Here is a 15,393-nt window from a genome sequence, read left to right as displayed (position 1 = left end):
TTTCCCACGGTTTAGGCTGTCTCGCGTGCGAGGATCGAGCAGACTGGTCCAATTTTAGGTTGACTCGCCGCAGTCCGTCGGATGGGGAGCGGATGGTGGATCTTGGGCCTCAGGGCATAGCGTGCCCTGCCTTGAGCGAGGCACGGGATCTCAGTCCCGAAGCACCGCCCTGATGGATCTGACACGGGAGAAGGATGCGAAGCTAGAAGAGAAACACACGCTGTTGTAGTCCTGCAAGCCGATGGCCATGCATGCGCTGAATTAGATGGCTGGTTAGTTGTGGCCGGTGTGGCTGCTTCAGATGGGAGGATGACCGTTGACGAAGAGCTATGGAGCGGGTGCTGCGCTGCAGTGATCAGGGTCCCTTCATTGGCGCAAATTGGACGGCCGCGCGACGCCTCATCCAATGGCTGATAAGGCGGTTTACAATTGCCTCGCGTCAGCCGGATGACGCCTAGCAGCGGCCAAAAAAGTAAGACACCATCAAAAGGAGTTTTTTTGGGACTGCCACCAGAAGGAGTTGAAAACGGAGAGGTTGGTCAGCGGCCTTGGCTACCAAAATCAAACAAAACGAGCGCGTGGGAGTGAAGCAGCAGTCGGGCTGGGACACAAAAGTGGGAAAGTGGAAGAGGCCTGTTGGCCCAAGGTGCGAGGGGGAAGGAGGGAAAAAGAAAAGGAAGACTAGATGTAGACAGACCGGACTCCGTGCCGAGTGGGCAATTGAGCCTGGGAAGCATGCTAGGCCCCCCTCATCTCCACCTTTATATACGACGAGACGACACCACCATCTACCCCAGAATCCCCAATTCCGCCTTCACGCAACCGGCGATTCCGCCCGATCGGACGCTGAGATCCCTCGTCGCAACCAAGCATGGAGGGCACCACCGTCGAGCCGGAGTGTTCTCTGAAGATCTGCTCCGCCAAAAGGAAGGCGCCGACTGACGGGCACGACGAGGAAGACACTGTTCTGGCCGACTCAACCATTGGTGAGACCAAAGAGCAGTTCACCAAAGTTGCAGTAGCAGACTCTGATGAAGGTACCAGTGATGATGATAGTCCACTCTCAGATGCCGAGTTTAACGCCTTTTATGATGAGCTGAACGAGGAGCACAAGAAGTTCTTGCCCACCCAAGCTAAATTGAGGATTTAGTAGGCCTGATCGGTCCACCAATGCTGTTCTGTGCTATCATCGGTCTATTTATCTATCTATATCTATATATCCATGTAACTAATCCAGCGCTCATCTATGTTATGGATTCACCGCGCTATATATCTTCATGATGTTGTGATCTTGTTATTAAGCTGTGTTGTGACCTTGTATATATGTTTAGTTTAGCACTGATTATCCAATGCATGTGTGTTATATTGTGTGTTAATTTGCAGTAGCAGACTCTGAGGAGGACAGTTCCGATGATGATGATGAACCGGTCTCGGAAGCTGAGTTTGCGGGCTTTTATGAGGAGGAGAAGGCCAAGCACGAGAAGTTCTTGCTTGAAAGGGTTTTGCCGAGACTCAAGAATGCCTTGGCTACCCAGAGGCTTATGCAAGGACAATGCCAAGGTTGAAACTGTTCTTGAATCCAACTGATATGATCGAGGTTTTACTAGGCCTGGCAGATGTTGAACTCTGAAGGCCATATAATTTGCAAGGCAGATGTTGATACTGTCAAATTTTAGGTATTAGTTTTGACTATTCAGAACATCGTTGACAAACCATTTTATCCTTTATGTGCCTTGTGAACGACATTGGCTTTAAAATTCAAAATCAGCATTAGTTTACAACTCTAGCGAATGGCCATCAATGGTTCCAACTTCCAAGATAGCATAGTATGACATACTCAAAACTTTATTTTTAGTTTCCAATCTAGCATGGAAAGGTTAGCTCTTCTCATTCAAGTAGATATGAAACATTTGGTCACATCCATGTCTAATTTACTTGCACCAAAAGCACAAATATTAGTAATCCAATGATCACCTATTAATTGGCAGTAATCAGAAAGCTTACTCCATTGACTAGACACTTCCAATTTTAGTCATGAACATCTGGTTTGTGCCCAAAATTAAACAAAGCCTTTTAAGCATGAATGACCGACTTCAAACCAGTCAAATTGTTGCTGATAATAAATGAACATGTCAAGAGCTGAGCGTGGCTCAGTTGGCTAGCAGCCTCGGCACTCAGCACACATGGGTTCAAGGCCAGGCCTCCCTGCAGTGCTTGGTACCTCTTCTAATAAGATGCCACAGGTGCTAGTGTGCGGTAATGCCTATTGATAACATCATACTATTGGCTTGAAAATATCACTAATATAGAGATTTAAGATGTTTGATAATTGAACAGATCTGCAATCATATAGTCAATTCTAGCTTTCCAAATTTTGCTTTGTTCTGTTCCTCTGCAAGCCTACACGGGCATGCCATGTAGTGAATTACAACAAAGAAATTTACCATTAAGGCAGTCAATAGATCAATCTACATAAGGTACTAGACTTCAAATGGTGCTATGGCTATGGATGCTTATATCCAGCTCGGTTCCTGGCCAGTATTAATAGACCTGTGGATCGCTAGGCTAGATCATATCCGGTAAACCTACCTTCCCCAGCGGTTGATGAACTCGAGCCAGAGGCCATCGTGGTGAGATGGTCATGATGGCGATGACAGGAAGATGGCGGCGGTGGTGTGCTTCCCGTGAGCACCGCGCTAACCCTAGATTGGTAGGGAGTGTTGGTGGGGTTTGTGGCAGCGGTGAACCTCATATCACGTGCCCCGGCCCCCACCTCTGTTTATATAGTACGGGTCACAGGGGCCCACCAACCATGGTTTGGTTGGGCACCCCCGATCAGGACGCGAGTCGGGGGCCCAGGAGAGAGATCATCCTAACATTCTCCCCCTTGATCTCAACTCTACTTTTAACCTTATACTTTCTAGTTTATTTGTTTCATCACATATTGGTACATAGAGCATGTTTCATCGTCACAGCTTAATTGCCGATAGAATCATACAGCTACAACATACGTTTTGTTCAGAAACAAATTTTGTTCCTTTTGGGCCTATCCAGGAATCATAAGGCTTTCCCTTAAACCCATGTCGGCTAAGTGTTTCTTGAACACATTGTGTGGTAAGCCTTTCGTTAGTGGACCCGCAAGCATATCATTTGTCCTTATATGCTCGAGACTTATAGTTTGATCCTGGATTTTATCTTTCACAACATAATACCTTATCTCTATTGTTTTGGCAACATTATTTGACTTGTTGTTGTGAGCGTAAAATACTACGGGTTGGTTGTCACAGCACATCTTTAGTGGTTTGTGAATACAATCTATCACTTTTAAGTCAGGTATAAATTTCTTTAGCCATATCGCCCGCCCCATGGCCTCAAAGCATGCTATGAATTCTGCATACATCATGGATGATGCAACTATCGAGTGTTTGGAGCTTTTCCACGAAATAGCTCCCCAGCGAGGGTGAATACATATCCTGGCGTGGATTTTCTATAATCTTTGTCCCCCGCAAAATCTGCGTCTGAATACCCTTTTATCTCTAAGGAATCACTTCTCTTATATATTAGCATGTAGTCCTTCGTGCCATGCGCAGAACGCAATGTTTCCTTTGCCATCTTCTAGTGCTCTATGCCTGGATTTTCCTGATATCTACCGAGTACCCTGGTGATAAAAGCTAAGTCAGGGCAAGTGCAGACTTGTGCATACTGTAAGCTGCCAACAACCGAAGCATATGGTACTACTTTCATTTGATCGATCTCGTACTGGTTCTTGGGACATTGGAATTTCCCAAAACTATCGCCCTTGACTATAGGAGCAGGTGTGGCTTTACTCGCATGCATATTATACTTTTTAAGAACCTTTTCTAAATATGCCTTCTGCGATAGTCCTAAGACTCCATTGTTCCTATCTCGGTGAATTTCTATTCCCAAAACATATGATGCTTCACCAAGATTTGTTATGTCAAAATTTGAGGATAAGAACTTCTTTGTTTCTTGTAGTAGACTAACATCATCCACATACAAGACTAGGAAATATATTTTCCATTTCTACACTTTGCATAAATGTAGTTATCCTCAATATTTTCTTTAAATCCAAAACTTTTAATCATTTGATTAAACTTTAGATACCACTGTCCAGAGGCTTGCTTTAATCCATAAATGGATTTCTTCAGGCGGCATCCCATATTTTCCTTGCCTTCCATGATAGAACTCTTGGGTTGTTTCATGTAGACATTTTCTTTTAAATCCCCGTTGAGAAATGCCGTCATTACGTCCATTTGATGTAACTCTAAATCAAAATGAGCAACTAATGCCATTATTATTCTGAAGGAATCCTTACATGAGACTGGAGAAAATGTCTCATTGTAATCTATCCCCTCTCTTTGTGTAAATCCTTTTGCCACAAGTCTTGATTTATAGTTTTCTACATTCTCTTTGGAGTCATACTTAGTTTTGTAGACCCATTTGCAGCCTACTATCTTGGCTCCTTTAGTAATTTCCTCTAAGTCCCAAACATCTTGGGAACTCATCTATTTCATCTCGTCTTCCATTACCTTCATCCACTTCGATGAATGAGGGCTTCTCATGGCTTTTCTTCATATGAGGTGGGATCTTTTTCTGTATGAACTATTTCCGTGTTATAAACTTTAAAATTAGTAGAAATAGCTGACTTTTTGTGTCTCGTAGACCTTCTAAGGGCCTCAGTTTCTGGCACATTCCGTGCCTCAACTTCTGGCACTTCTTCTAAAATTTGCTGCTTCACCTCCCTTTCATGCTCAACAACAGGTTCAGTCAGCTCCTGACGAACAGGTTCAGTGTCTACTCCCATAGTTGTCATGGGTGGAGTTGCAACTGGTAGTGAAAAAAATGGCTCCTAAATCATCGGATTATGTGCATGCACCCTCTTCTCCTCAAGATCAATTTTTTGAGCTACCAAGCTCCCCCTCATCATTTTGTCCTCTAACAAGACTGCATGTCTTGTTTCGACAAACTTTGTATATCTGTTTGGACAGTAGAAGCGAAAACCCTTTGATCTGTCTGGATAGCCAATGAAATGGCAACCCACTATTTTGGGATCTAACTTTGCAATGTTTGGATTAAACATTTTGGCCCCAGGAGGGCACCTCCACACCCTGAAGTGTTGTAGGGAGGGCACTGTACGGTGTTTTGGGCACCGACTTGCTTAGTACTCTGTTGAGAATGTGAATGGCGGTTTTAAGCGCCTCCATCCATAATCCCAATGGCAAGGTGGAGTAACTCATCATGCTGCGCACCATATCCATAAGTGTACGGTTGCGCCTTTCAGCTACTCCATTTTGCTGAGGCTCGCCTGACATTGAATACTGGGCTACTATGCCAGTCTCCTGCAAGAACTTTGCAAAAGGTCCAGGGACTTGGCCATATGGAGTGCGCCGACCGTAGTACTCTCCCTCACGGTCGGACCTTACTATCTTTATTCTTTTATCATGCTGATTTTCAACTTCAGCTTTGTATATCTTAAATCTATCCAACGCTTCAGATCTTTCTTTGATTGGATAAATATATCCATAGCGAGAGTAGTTATCTGTGAATGTTATGAATGAGTCATATCCATCCACACGTTTCACCGGAAATGGTCCACATATATCAGTGTGAATGATTTCTAGTGTGCCTGTGCTATGGATTGCACCCTTTTTGAATTGTTTTATATACTTTTCTTTAATGCAATCTATGCATTGTTCTAAGTCCGAGAATTCTAACGGAGGAAGAATTTCACTTTTGACTAATCTTTCTATTCTCCCCTTGGAAATATGGCCCAAGCGACACTGCCATAATTTCGACGAGTTGTGTGTTCTTTTTCTTTTCTTTTGTTCTTTATTCGACGCGTATGCTCATTCACATTACACACAGAGTGCACTTTTTCACCTAGTTATAATAAATAAAACTCATCGTGTAGTAAAGCATCACCCACATAAGCATTATTATACCATATGGCACACTTGCCATGTCCAAAATAACATTCATAATTATCTTTGTCCAAACATGAAACACCAATCAAGTTTCTATGACATGATGGAACAAATAAAACATCTCTAAGCAGAAGCTTGAATCCATCAACTAACTCCAAGGAGATGTCGTCGACAGCTGCAACTTCTGCTTCGGCTCCGTTTGCCACTTCAATGCGTCTTTCGCTTCTTTGCGTAGTCCGTGTTGAATGGAATCCCTGTAAAGAATTTGCAACATGAACAATTGCTCCTAAGCCAATCCACCGAGTAGATTTCGAAAACTGTGTATACAAGGATTCATTTACAAAGGAAACTATATTGTTACCTCTTTTTGCCATGATTGACTTTAGCCAATCAGGGCAGTCCTTCTTGTAATGCCCGATCTTCTTACAGTGGGGACATGTGTCTTTGTCCACTAGGAGAGGCTTCTGCTAATGCTGATAGGGAGCTTTACCATGTGGCTTTGAGGGGGAACTTTTGTTGTTTTGATTGTAATTCTTTTTCTTGTGATCCTTCACATAGTTGAGTGAACCACCATGTAAGGCTTTGAGTCTGTCCTCTTCTTGGACACACATTGCTATTGTCTTTTCAATGTCCCATGTTCCAGGTGACATATTGTAGTTTACAACAAAAGTTTCATGCTCCTTTGGCAATGAAGCCATGACCAGATGGACCAGGAGCATTGGTTTGATCTCCAGATCTTCATCCATGGGCTTGAGCTTTGCTGCCATATTGCTCATCCTGTGGATGTGCTCTCTTATTCCATGACTACCACCTGTGTAGTTTTCTGTTACCAGTTGCTTTAACACTTGGGTGGCATATATCTTTAAAGAGCCAGTGAACTGGCTCTTTATCTTTGTAAGCAACTCCCCAGCGGTAGTGCGCTCTGTAATTGAGCTCACAATAGTGTTCTCAATTGTATTCTTTATAAATGCCATGCACTTTTTGTTTGCATTGACCCACTTTTGGTTTTCAATGGAATATAACATTTCCACTGGGGCATGATCCCCCCCCTCTTTTTATCCCACGCAACATCATCATCAGTGGCCTCTCTGACTGTCTCTGTAGATCTGACCAGATGTGGAGTGTCCACAACCCAGTCCACCTCAGCACAGACAAATGCCAGGTCTACTTTCTTCCTCCACTTAGTGTAGTTGTCACCTCTGAGTGTCAGAACATCTTTTAGACAACTCATCAAGTTGAAGCCTCCTGAAATCACAATTTAAGTGTGATTAGTATAACAATCATATGCATTAATCTAACGTTGGTCAAATTAAACATATAATTGTCTATGCAAATAAATCTATATACCGCTGGGCAAAATATTAGAAATAAATGCACCTTTAAATTCAATAATAAAACATGATCATGTTATTAACAACGTTGGTCATAAAAATAACAAAATCATATTCATTTTAATAATCACTTTAACATGCTCTTAAAACCTTAATTCTTTTTAATCTTTTATTTACTTTTTAAAAGAGCGCTATTAATTATGTACGCAGAGGAAAAATATGAATAAAAATTCATGAACTTTTTACTCTTTACAGAAAATTTTCTTTGATCGAATAAAAAATCATGAAATTTTTTAAGTTTCTGTATAAAATTCATGAACATTTCTTTTTCTGGACAAAAATTACTTTGGATTAATTTGAACAGAAAGACTATAAAAAATAAAATAAAAAGTAGCCGGCCTCGGCCTGGCGCGGGAGACTCGTAGCGGCCCATGACCTGCTCACCCCCGCGCGCTCGCGCGAGTCGAGCCACCTCGACCCGGCCTGGGCCGCCCGCAACTGCACCCTCAGCCCAGCGCCTACGCGGCTGCTGGTCACGGCCCAGCACGCGGCTGCACCCGCCTGCACTTTCGGCCCACTTGGCCAAGCGCGGCTTAGGGTTTGCTGCCTGGCCGTCGGATTTCATCCGATGGGCCAGCGCGCGGATCGGACGAACAAAATAGCTGCCCCGATCGAATCGAGCGTGACCCTAGCTAGTTTCGCCCTCTCTCGCACGATGCTCGCTTCTCGCAGTGTTCTCGTCGGGCCGGTCGCCAGCGACGGCGCCGACGGCCACAGCGGCACGCTGCGCCGCCCTTTCCTTTTCTGTTGTTTTCCCCTTCCCTCTCCTCCCTCTTCTAGCAACACACACAGAGAGAGAGGTGTGGGTGATCTGCGGGTTAGATCCCTGCCGGCCACCGGCCACCGGCGACGACGTCGAGCCATGGCGTCGCGCGAGCCGCCCTCTCTTTCCCCTCCTTTTCCTTCCACCTTCCTCTTCGCGAGAGAGAGTTAGAGATGTTTAGCAGAGCCCTCTTCTGCTCCCATGTTCGCCTAGCAGTGGATCTCAGATGCGGCGGCGCCGCCCCCGTCCCCCTTGCTGGCGCGCGCGAGCTCTCGAAGGAGACCGCGCCACTGTCAAGTGGCTCGATGGTGGTGCCCTTTGCCCCTTGTGGGGTAGTGTTCTTCGTCCCGGATCCTCGGCATGCCAATGCGATTCGGGATCGAGAGGAATGGCGCAACCGGTGCGGCGGCACAACTTTTCTTTGACCTATTTTTTCTGTTGGTGTCGTGGGTTTTTCATGGCAGATGTCCTCATGAAAGGACTTAGTCGTGGAGCCATCGCAATGGGTTAGCTTAAAGGGCTTAAACCGGACAAGGGGACACGGGGAGTTTATACTAGTTCGGCCCATCGATGAAGGTAAAAGCCGACGTCTAGTTGTGATTGGTATTGCTAGGGTTTCGAAGACCAGGGAGAGAATCCGCTTTGTCTGGCTCTCAAGTTGTTGTCTCTTGTCCTCAAACCATGGCCGGGTCATCCCTTTATATACACAGGTTGACGCCCGCCGGTTTACAGAGTCCCGAAGCCGGATCATGAACGTGTTCGGTTCGGTTTCTATACTCCCTAACTTACAATGCAAATTACATAGTAAGGTCGGTTTTACATCTACAGGCCTTAACTCGCCTTTGGGCCTTGGACCTTCATAAAGCGCCATCATTCTTATGTCTTCATGGGCTTCTAATCTTCATAAAGCTAATCCGGCTACTCCTGGCCGGTTTACGTCCAGTAGTAATATCCCCAACATTAGGCCCCAGATTGGTTTGAACTTGTTCATGTCAATCTTCAATACTTAGAAAAATTCCTCCCTTGCCTCTTCACCTTGATCTTGTAAACCGTCGTGACGTCATACTCCAGGATCATGATAAACCGCCCTAACGTCATCTATCCGTTGAAGCTGAGGATTACCTTCATTAATGCATATCCAGTCATCTAAGCGACACCATTATTAACTATCCATTTTTGAGCTCCTCGATTCCCGCACTTGTCGCTTTATCGCTTCGCCTTATAAATAGGGCCACGGGTCCTTATCATTTTTCCCCTTCGTCTCCTTCGCTTCTTCTTCCTCCTCGCGACACCTCTGCCCCTGAGCGTTGCCGCCGTCACCGAGCTTCTCCTCTGCTTCGACAAAGGCCGCTGCATCAACCTGACTGTTACTAGAGAGCTACGGCGTTCCTCCGTTTCTTCAACAGTCGCTGTAAGTCCTTTTTTTCCCCCTTGTAGATCTGTCTAGGGTTTCCTTGTTCTTCGCAGTCATTGAAGTTCGTCGGGGTTCCGGTGCTGCTCTTCCCTGTTCCTCCTTATTCTATGGATAGAAAATCTCAATCTTGATATATTCTGCGTAATGGTTTATCTTCCGCTATTACCACAAACCTTTTGCATGCGAAGAACTAATATGAACCTTTACAACCTGCTTTGGGTCCTACCCTTTTTAGGTCAAAATATTTTTGCTTTTCCGTCTTAGGTAGATCCAAAATTCCCATGTGATCCTGTGAAACTTGTTTTTTCTTTACTTAGCCCTTTTCGCCTTAGATCTGTATCCTCTGTACCATGTAGGCGGTTTACCCTTATAAAAAACAATCTATCTCATACCATTAGTCCCCTAGTAAACCGGCAAATCTCCTTTACCTTGATTGTAATAGTCCGGTTTAACAACACATGTATGCCCTTGATATGACTTTGTCATGCATTATTGTATTAGTCTCCGGTTTACGCAATTTCACATATCTGTATATCTTTATTCCTATTGCATCTTGCATGTCATCATGAATGATTTGTAAACCGGCATTTCTTTTCCAGCTTTTTGTTTCACAATGGCCAAACAGTTTGCCACTTGCAATTGGGCTCGTTCCCGGGTCACCGAGGAACAGTTGAACGGAATGGTCAGCAACGTCACCTTGCCTACGAAAACTGAAATTCGATGGTGAGTTCCAGGAGCAGAAAATCCTCGAACCCCGAGGCAGGGTGAGGTTGTGGTCTTTGTCGACCACATAGGACGTGGTTTCAAACCGCCAGGGTCAAAATTTTACCGAGATGTGCTTGCCAGTTTCCAACTCCATCCTCAAGATATCGGACCCAACTCGGTATCCAATCTATGCAACTTCCAGGTCTTCTGTGAAGTGTACTTACAAGAAGAACCAACTGCTGAGCTGTTCCGGGACTTTTTTCATCTGAACCGGCGTACAGAATTTGTAAATAGTCCTAACACTGAGCTTGGCGGTGTCTCTGTTCAAAAGCGGAAGGAAGTTGAATTCCCTCATGCCAAACTGCATAGCCACCCTAAGGAATGGAACCAGACTTGGTTCTACTACATAGATACCTCTCCTGAAGATGAGAACCCTCTTCCAGGCTACCATGACCACCCGCTTTCCAACACTCATCTAATGCCGCAACGTTTGAGTTCTGTGGAACAGGCCAAATATGCCCCTCAACTCGCCAAGCTCCGGGCCTTTATGGCCAGCGGTTTAACAGGCGTTGATTTTGTGCGTTGCTGGATATCTTGGAGCGTCCTGCCACTAAGCCGCCGCCCCGGTTTAATGTGTGAGTATACCGGTGATTTAGAAGACTCCAAACGCCACATCAACATTCAGGTAACCGATGAAGAGGTTACTGAAAGCGTCAAGAAAATTTTGAATGAACCGGAATCAGTCTGTCGCCAAACCGGCTTGAGCCCCTTCTACACTCAGAATAAACCGCCTGCTGTAAGCACTATGCTTCCCTTTTATCTTGATATCTTTAAATTGTTCAACTTGTAAACTTTCTTCTGTTTGTGTACCAACAGGGTGATGGTCCCTTCTGGAAACGGAAATCTTCAGGTAAAGTGACAAAGCCATCCCATCCCAAAACCAAAGCTGTCAAGCGTACCTCAAAGCGGAAACACCTGACCGGATCAGCATGGAGCTTGATGAAGATGCAGATGATCCAGAAGTTGAGGTAGAACTTGACTCACTTGGCTCCCTTTTCATGCACCTCATTAACAATGATCTTTATCAGGAGGACGTAGAAGGCAGCCAGGCTAATGATGTAGAGGTAATTACCCTTTCCTCCGGTTCAGACTCTATGCCAACACAAAAAACCCGTCAAGCAGTCCGGAAAGTAAGCTTTTCTCATCCTCTTGCTTATTTGGATCCAACATTTATTTTGAAGACACAGCAACATGAAGCTCGCCGGACAACCCGGCACAGTGGCCAACATGTTACTTCGGCCGGTTTACCTGATACCCCGGTTCGGAAGCGCCGGTCTGAGGTCTCTCCCACTTCTGACAATTCTTATCCCAAGGCAGGTTATTTCAGACAACCTCTTAATCCGTCCGATTCAAATTATCAGGTGACACCTCCCTCATCCTCTGGTGAGTCGACAGCAACCCAACTCCCTCCTCTAAAAACTGTGGCTGGGTAAGCTTTCAAACCCTTTCTTCCAATGTGTTGCAAATCTTGAATAAGATGCAAAACCTCTTTTAATTTTGTTTGTAGAGGCAAAGCCAGACCCAGCAAGAAAGCTCGGGTCAACAATCCGTCAGAAGACCAGGCAGTTTTTGAAGAAGAGCAAATAGGTGAACCGGACCAAACTCATGAACCGGAGGGTCCTCATCCTGAGGCCACCTCTGATGAACCGCCCCTTCAAGACCGGAATACTGATGAACCACCAGAAGCTGATCCTGTCGTGCCTGATACTGAACCAGCAGCTCCAAACCGGGCTAGTCCGGTGAGAGGTACTGAGACTCCGTCATCACCCGCGAAACCACTGAAGGCCTAGGAGATGATGTTATCATTACTGGCATGGGCCACAGCTCTCATGGACATCCCGTAATCTTGGCCCAACATAGTGCCAAAGAAGAGCGTGCTGCTAGGGAAAAGGGCAAATGGAATACTGACTTATCAAGTTATGCCCATCTCAATGCCGAAGAACTTCACTCCGGTTTCTTAAACCGTCTGCACTCAAACCGTCACTATGAAGCCGGTTTGGTAAACTTGATGAAGGGACGCTATGAGGTATTTTCATCTCCCTTTACTTCTTGATTCCAAAGTTGAAGTGCTAGCCCAAGTAGCCCCCAAGGGCCGTTTTATGATGTTAATCGTAAATCGGGTCTTTGTAACACTTTAAGTCTCTCCTACTTACCCTCAAAATGTCAGGTCCTTTGTGAAAACCAAGACCGATACTTTACCAGTGTAACTATATAGCTTTCCTCAGCATAGCCCCCAAAGGCCGGTTTAGCTTTGCAAGGTAATCCAGGTTTTAATCCATGCGTCCGTTTTGAACAGATGTACATTAGCCCACAAGTGTCAAGGATAATGCTTGCATTGTTCTGGAGACTTATAAAAGATGTAGTGAATCAGAGCAAATAGGCATTAGCCCCCAAGTACGAAGTGCATAACTTGTTATACGCTTTGTACTTAGAAAATATATATCATGTTGTTGACATATCTTCACTGTTGCAGGCCAAACTAAGCAATAGAGATGCCCGAACCGCTGATTTGCAAGAGAACGTGAAGTCCCAACAAGCAGAGGCTGTGAAAGCCAAGGAGGAACTGACCAAAGCCCTGACAGCAATGGAAAAGCTAAAAGAGTCTTTTAACAAAGATCGTGCTGACTGGGAAACCGAGAAGGCTGGTTTAACCAAAAGAGCTGAGGATGCTGAAGCAGCCCTAAAACCAGTTGTAGATGAACTAACTGGTTTGAAACGGCAAATCAACGCCATGACTTCCGCTGTCTTTGGTAAGTATCTCCTTATGCAGTTTGTCCAATTCATGAAACCTTGATTGAACAGCTGTACTCTGGGTCCCAGCGTGCTATTTGCACTGCGGCTTACAATAAACCGGTGCCATCACTGATAAAGGAAACTCTTGAGAAGCTGGCCATGTTACCAGCCCGGATTACCGAACTGAAGAAGGCAGCTACAAGAGCAGGAGCATTAACCGCACTAATCCGAGCCAAGGCATGGATTCCAGATCTTGAAGTGGAGGACATCATTAAAGGATATCCAGGTGTGAAGGAGGACGGTTCAAACTTCGACAATGATGACCTCCGCAGGCTGACCAAAGAAATGCGGCTAATAGCCAGCAAACTGGCAGAGGACACAGACTTGTCTCATTTCCAACCGGCTTATGACGCTGAAGGGAAGAGACAGCCTGCCGAAATCCATGAAGTCGAAGAACTTGTACCTCCAATCCGTAAGCATACTTACGCTCCTGACATTAACCCCTCTAGCCTTATCCATGAAGAAGCCGTGTTTCAAGCTTTAACTTGAATCAATTGGTCAACGGTTGATTTCCAGCATCTGGGGAGGGATGAAGAAGAAGTGACCGCACCAACTGACCCTCAACCATCCAACCGTCCAGACGAAGCGTCTTAAACCAGCAGCCGGTTTACCAGCTATTGTGTGCCAATGCTTAAAAACAACTATTCAATTGGAGCCGTTTGGAAGCTTCATGTAATAGGATAGCAAAAACTCCTTTATCTGTCATGCCATCGAGCATGTTTTGTGATGCTTTGATAATGTGAAAACTTGCTCCACCTTTTGGGATCTTTTTATGCATAACCCACGATGAGTTGTGTTCCTGGATATAAGAACTTGAAAAGTGTCCTCGTGGTTTACCACTGGATGGGTCATGATGCCCAAGAATAGACAATACTTGGATGGATAATCAAAGTTTGTATATAAAAAATAACATGTGCAACATACCTCATTGGCTGACCAACTGCTTGTATGGTAAAGTTGTAAACACCAATCCGGAGCAGTGATAACTCTGTCCTTTAATTTGCTGGATTATGATAATAGACTGTATTGGGATATAATAAACACCGGGTTTTCCTTATAACACTGGCGACTTGTTAGTCAAAACCAGACCGGGGTAATGAATGCCGGTTTATAACTGATCATGTACTGACAACTTGTAGTTGAAAGCCAAGCCGGGTCAAGGACACCGGTTTATCAGAAGACATTAGGAACCTCAATAAAGGCGAAAAACTTAGCAAATAGGACTCGAAAAAGAAATATGCGAGGCTTTTTTACGAGCTGCCAGGCTCCAAATCGAGGCTTTTCATGGGCTGCCAGGCCTCTGAGTTAAACCATTTAACAAAGCCTTTTAAGATGGGCCTCCAATTAACCAATCGTCGTTTTAACTTTGAAAAGTTCAGGGTCTGTATAAGATTGACTTGTCAAATGTTCGGCGAGTCATGCCAGGATTACCTGGACAGGGGTGGCTTACTTGATGAAGGCAGGTTAACCCGGGGTTTTAGGTGAATACACCAGGCTTCCAAGCTGTGGCTTGATAGCCAATTACAAAGGTCCTTTCAAACTCTTTGTTGCTTTGCACAAAGAGCCCCCAAGTAACTTTGCGAGTTGTGCTCAGTGGGTGCCCATGTTTGAGTTTGTGCTTTGTGCAACACTCTCTTTGGCCCCACATAATTTCCTTTGTGGCTTAACGCCCATCAAGAGGTGTAGCTATGGTGTAGTAACAACAAGCCCCCTAGTGAAATCCCTTTGTGGTGTTTAAACCGATCAAGAGGTGTAGCTATGGTGTGACAACAACCAAGCCCCCTAGTGATATCTCTTTGTATCCGTGCGGCTGCAGAGACCGGTTTAACAAAACTGTGCTTTGTCAGTAGAAACTCTTGTAGGCACACACATGATGTAAAAAGAACAGAGACCCCGCTTTATTCGAGGCTCCGGTTTATTATATAATATATACATTGTCATAAATATGTACATATGAAGAAGCATGTGGCTTAAGTATACTAAGGCCGTAGAAGAGCTATATTCCATGGCCGCTTGGTCTCCTCCTCCGATTTACGTGAGTCTTTGTGCTCTCGAACATCAATGAGGTAGTATGACCCATTGTGCAGATTCTTGCTGACCACAAAAGGTCCTTCCCAAGGTGAGGATAACTTGTGCATATCAGTCTGATCCTGGATGAGCCGGAGCACCAGATCGCCTTCTTGAAAAGTTCTGGTCTTAACCCGGCGGCTGTGATAACGTCAGAGATCTTGTTGGTAAATCGCCGAACGTGCTGCTGCAAGATCACGCTCCTCATCTAACAGGTCCAGAGAATCCTGACGTGCTTTCTCATTATCAGCTTCA

The 15,393-nt window shown here is 45.0% G+C and overlaps 1 pseudogene; it reads right to left on the bottom strand.

Annotated features, from left to right (window-relative positions):
• Positions 1–6,152: 6,152 nt before the first annotated feature.
• Positions 6,153–7,176, bottom strand: LOC147960936 (uncharacterized; annotated as a pseudogene).
• Positions 7,177–15,393: the final 8,217 nt, after the last annotated feature.

The sequence above is a fragment of the Triticum urartu genome, chromosome 7A, assembly GCF_056163025.1.
Source record: "Triticum urartu cultivar PI428250 chromosome 7A, HENAU_Tu73, whole genome shotgun sequence".
Taxonomy (NCBI): domain Eukaryota; kingdom Viridiplantae; phylum Streptophyta; class Magnoliopsida; order Poales; family Poaceae; genus Triticum; species Triticum urartu.
This window is presented reverse-complemented; position numbering and strand designations above follow the sequence as displayed.